We start from the raw sequence: 5,147 nt of genomic DNA on the forward strand, positions 1-5,147 counted from the left end.
CCGGAGCCCGCTGCAGCCCCGCGTCGTTTGATACGATCGTGTGAAATAAAGATACGTTATTACYGCTTTTAATTAGCGCAGCCAGAAGTAAGGCAGTTGATTGCTCTCTGTGCAGGCCAGGGATTTGATTTTAACGTCCCCGCTTAGCCGGCATTTCCGCCAACTTTTACGCGATTTCTCAAGGTGCGTTTGTGACCGTGCTGCGGCTACCCCGGGCCGCGTTCTTTGTCTCTGCGTTCCGGTTATTAATAGCTGAATAAATGTAATAGCGGCTTTTCAAGCACAGTAATAAATTTCTTTTGAAGTAACTGACAGCAGCTACCTACTTCAGTCATCTAAGTGTAAACTATTATGCTTTTCAACTTAGATTTTATTTAGAAGTTCTGTAGGAATTATAAACAGGATTTAGAAAATATGTTTCTTTTATCTATTTTTCTCTCCTCTTTACAAGAAGTTCTCAGGAAGCAGAACGCTGAGGCTGGAAAGCTTCTAAACACCCTGCTGAATAGTGAAAGTCCCGCTGCTCATGGGATAAGTCCTGACTCTTTCAAGTAAATGAAAATATTTCCCAGCACATTATTAAAGAAGCAACAAATGTAGAATAATGACAGGCATCTCTACACTGTTTCAACTCTAGCTTGAAATACAGTGAAACAGAKGAACACAAGTAGGTGTGTTCTTCACTTTGAGAAGAAATCCTGACAGATGCTTTGAGTGCTGGATCTAATAAATCACTTTGTTTTTCTGGGTGAATTCTGTGTCATTCTACAGACACTCGTAGGAGGTACTCCTTATCTACTTAGCAAATAATTTATAAGAACATGATATCTATTAGCAATTCCTGCTCTCCAGAGAGTAAAGGAATCTGAACTGTGACTTGGCTACAATATTCTCTCTTTTTTAGTCAGAAAACTAGCCATTTTATAAGCAATGATTCTTTCCGTTGATTGGGCGTATTTTGCAAAGATACTGTACTTACAAATTGAATCGCGGAAGGTTGTGGTTCCAGAGTCGGGGTTTTGGGGGCRAGATGAGCTTATGTTTTATCCAACTGGCCCACAAAGTCCCGCTTTTGGTGGTCACTTTGTTCTGCAAAAGAAACCAATGTGTTATGGCTCGTACAGGAGACAGGAAACTTAGAATGCTAAGCTACTGCTGCACTCGGTAAAAGACTACTGCACGCTTTAAGTAAATAATAATAGTATTCTAACTTAATGTTGTCTTCAGCAATAATAAGTGGATAGAAAATGCTACCATTCTTGCAAGTTAAACATTAAAAAAAGTTTTGTAACAGCTGGTGTAGTTTGCAAAAGCTTTTTTTTTCCCCCTTTAAAAACAGTAAAAGCTGAGGGAAAAGTTCAATTTCAAAGAGTTGCTATTCAGTGTAAGTGAATTTGGGAGAAAAGCAARTAAGTCTGTAGAAAAGAGAGGCAGATTGAAACTTGCAAACTTCATAGAAACCCCACTAACATTTGTATTGATCCCCTCTTCGGGTTTTGTTTTTGCTCACAAAGTGTTTCAGTTTTAACGGCTCTCTTCAGCTAGCTTGTTTTTCACATGTGTGTGTCTGTGTATCTGTGTGTGTGTGGTCTATACCTATAAATCAATTTAAGGGTTACTGACTTTTACATTGATATGAGTTGTAAAATATATTTTTATGCATAAGGCGCTGTAAACCTGAGCTTACTAAAGCTGTTCAAGTCCGTATTACTAATTACAATTTGGTATCAATATCCTAAAGAGTCTAAGCATAATTTTAACTCTAAAAATTATCTAGTTTTACTTATCTAATGGGATTCTAATAAATGTTTAAAAATTATTCTTTCCTGCGGCACAGAATATAAAGTGCATATATTTAAGATACAATGAAAGACGCTATAAATGATACAGTGTGAGAGTGAATAATGGCCATGTATATACAGCATACACACAAAAAATACATACAGGAGCATCCTTGCAGTTGGTGTGAGTATCTGTCACAGTTTTGACATTTTATGCCAGCTAATCATCTGCTTAAGTTACACATATGTATCTAGACGTTAACATTGTAGTCACGTTATCATTGCAGTCAGAGTTCACTTTAAGTGTTGATCTGCACAAACTGAATCTATTTGAATACTTGGCCTGAAAATTCAGCTGAAGTTACGCAGTGTTGCATGGTTAAAACAAAGTTGTTGGTGTGTAAAACATCCCATGAATACATACAAGAACTGTATATTCAGGCAAATGGATGTCTGGCTAAACTATCAATCTTTTTTCTATAGAATTCTGGTATTTTACATTTTATAGCTGTATCATTTCTACACATGTAAGACAGGAAACCAAACCTCAGTGCAAAGTCCATTTATTGACCTGTTTAAGATTGAAATCTGATTTGAAAGTGCTTAGGTCAGAATTGTACTGCTCGTGTGCCTTTTAGCTGCTATTCAGTATGAAGTAATGCTGTTTAAATGAAGCATTTATGAGTTTATTAGTTTGTGACTACATTATAGACACATCCAGTAGTAGGAGTTCTCTACTTTGGATTGGTTTCGCTCCTGTGGTTTCTTGGCCAGTGTTTTGAGAACAAAAGAGCAGAGAAACATAGATTTGGAACTTGAACAATTAGAGGATCTTGCTCTAAGGGAAAAGAGAATCAAACTAGCATATCCAAACAGCAGCAAGGATCAACTCTGTTCTGCTGAAATTTCACAGTTCTCACCAGAAAGTGAAAAGCAAATTTTACTTTAAAGCTTTTAAATTAAAACATATAATTTTATATAGCTACTTTAAATAAAATGTGCTAATCTTTACATATCACACTTTGTTGATCAGCTATTTTCAATATTCCTTCAGATAAGTTCTATTTAATTCTTTCCAGAGGATACATAAAATTCACACATATTCCTTCCAGCACCAGCTGCCTAGCTATAGAATTAACAAACTATTTTAATGAATATTGAGTGATCTTAAAGACCACAGTTACACTTCTACAGGCCTTCTTCATACAAAATTTCTGTTCACTTTTTCACACAGGCTTGACTGTGAATGGTGTGGTGGCCTTAATGTTGAAAATCCTGAAGTGTGTTGCGTATCCAGAGCATTAATAATTAAGTAGCTGGGGTCAGTTTATTGTGCTATTTGATATGAAAAACACCATATATAAATAGAAGATAAAAAGTAGATACTATGTTTGAATTCAAAATTCGTTTTCCTTGAGGTAGAAGCTGTATTATGAACATCAATATCAATAGGTATTATTGAAAAAGTATTATTTAGAAAGATTGACTTCAATYATTTATTACATTTATAGTTTATAAAACTGAAAACCTTATTAGCTATGTTTCTGTACAAAATATATTTAAAACAATATGATTTTTACAACTACTTTTCAGCATTTTTAGGCAAACCTTTGAAAAATGTATACAGACTCTGAAACCGCTCAGGACTGGCCTAATCTGTTTCCCTTTGCCATTGGCGGATACATTTTATTGAAAGCAGTGAAAAGAAATGAAGGCCGGGCTCTCCGACAGAGTCCAATGGCTCTGTTTGGGGACGGGTCTGCAGCCTGAGCTGTTTAAAGCAGTGGCCTCCACTTTTGACATTCCCGGACCTCCTGTTACAACAGGAAAGTTTAGTGACTCCCCTCTGGTGTAGCCATGGAAAAAGGAGAGGGACGTAGTGACCCGGAGCTTGGAAGCTCATGACCTGGAACAACTCAAAGTCTTGCCTTAGTAAAGGCTACAGGATCTGTCATCTCTTCCCATGAAGCTATCCAGAGTTTTTCCAGGGCAAGAACATAGACATCCAAGGTATGATTTTTAAATTGAATCTTTTTCTTCATTCTCAGTTAGGATGTTGCCCATCAGCACTRCTCCCCTGCAGAGAACCTGGACCTCACACCGCAAAGCAAATCTATTTGAATACGTTCAGTATCTATTTTTCAAAGATATCATTCAAAAATTTTTTATTTGTCTTCAAAAATGTATTTAGCRGGTTATGAAGAGAACATTTTATTTTCATAAAGTTTTCTGATGGCTTTAAAATATCAGGAGAAAAAAAGCTSCTGCGACTTGGAAGATGCGCCTATAGTACAAGAAGTGGTAGAAAAGTAGCTATATTGCATGAACTGCCGAAGTAATTTCAGACCTCACAGCTTGAAAATACAAAGCTGTCAGTGAATTTAGTGAATTTACGTGAATTTAAGGCATCATTTGCCCTTTCGACAGTGTACGAGTTAATAATTACGCAGATTGTTGTTGCAATATCATAATATTTTTGCAGTCAAACAATGCAGATATTTAGAGAATTTGGTAAAGGCATCCACATGGAAAAAAAAAAGACAAAGAATCATTTTTGTTTCCTGTGGCCAAAATGCCCCCAAATGCTTGCCAAGGTTTCAGAGCAAGGGCAGTGTTCCCATAGGTGAGGTGTGCTAGAGCCTGGGGATTTTTTTCAGGACATTTCTACAGAAGAAACTGTAGAACTATATAGAACTACATATGTAGCAACTATATATTAGGGGTTGGATTAAGAAGGTTACAAAAGATTTCTGAGTCTCTGTTAGATAACTAATAAAACACTAAGGCTCTTTAGTGATCACCATTTTATTTTTCACTTTAGAGTCAGAAATAGTGGAATTGTAGTTCGCTACCGATAGATACAGAGTTTATAAAGATTCTTTTTCCCTCTGTTTTCCTGTTTGGAATGTATCTATTCCTTGCTGAGTCAAAAGAAATCTTAAAATGTTGTATCAGTCCTATGTAATTTCCTAATATATTGAATACTTACATCATAGATAGATGTTAATAATTTTAAACAAAGCTATTTCCATCTTTTCAATTAATGCCACTATAGTATTTAAATTTACCTGTTAATAGAGGAGGAGAGAGGCTGCTATTGATGCATTTTTGCTATTTTCAGTCATCTCTGAGCTTCAGGCTTTTTGGTGTCAGACTACCCAAATCATTTGGCTGAATTCATGGCCTGTTTAAATGAATGGATATAGAATAGCAGTTAGATATTAACTTTTGAAAGTAATAGTTCTTCTTTTGTTTTGTAGGTCAAGAGAAGAATTTTTTAAAAAATAAAGACAACATATAAGTGATTTTAGAAAAGGGTGAGAAAAGTAATTTCAGGATGCTTCAGGATTGGCCTGTAAGGGTCAG

The 5,147-nt window shown here is 35.9% G+C and overlaps 1 long non-coding RNA gene across 1 annotated transcript; it reads left to right on the top strand.

Moving 5' to 3' along the window:
* The first annotated feature begins 35 nt into the window (after positions 1 to 35).
* LOC146601706 (uncharacterized) lies at positions 36 to 747 on the top strand. The gene is made up of 2 exons (XR_014895590.1): positions 36 to 183; positions 452 to 747. It is a non-coding gene; the product is annotated as an uncharacterized LOC146601706 (long non-coding RNA).
* Positions 748 to 5,147: the final 4,400 nt, after the last annotated feature.

The sequence above is a fragment of the Rhea americana genome, unplaced genomic scaffold (assembly GCF_003343005.1).
Source record: "Rhea americana isolate MKP2758 unplaced genomic scaffold, rheAme1 scaffold_10, whole genome shotgun sequence".
In the NCBI taxonomy this organism is placed as follows: Eukaryota; Metazoa; Chordata; class Aves; order Rheiformes; family Rheidae; genus Rhea; species Rhea americana.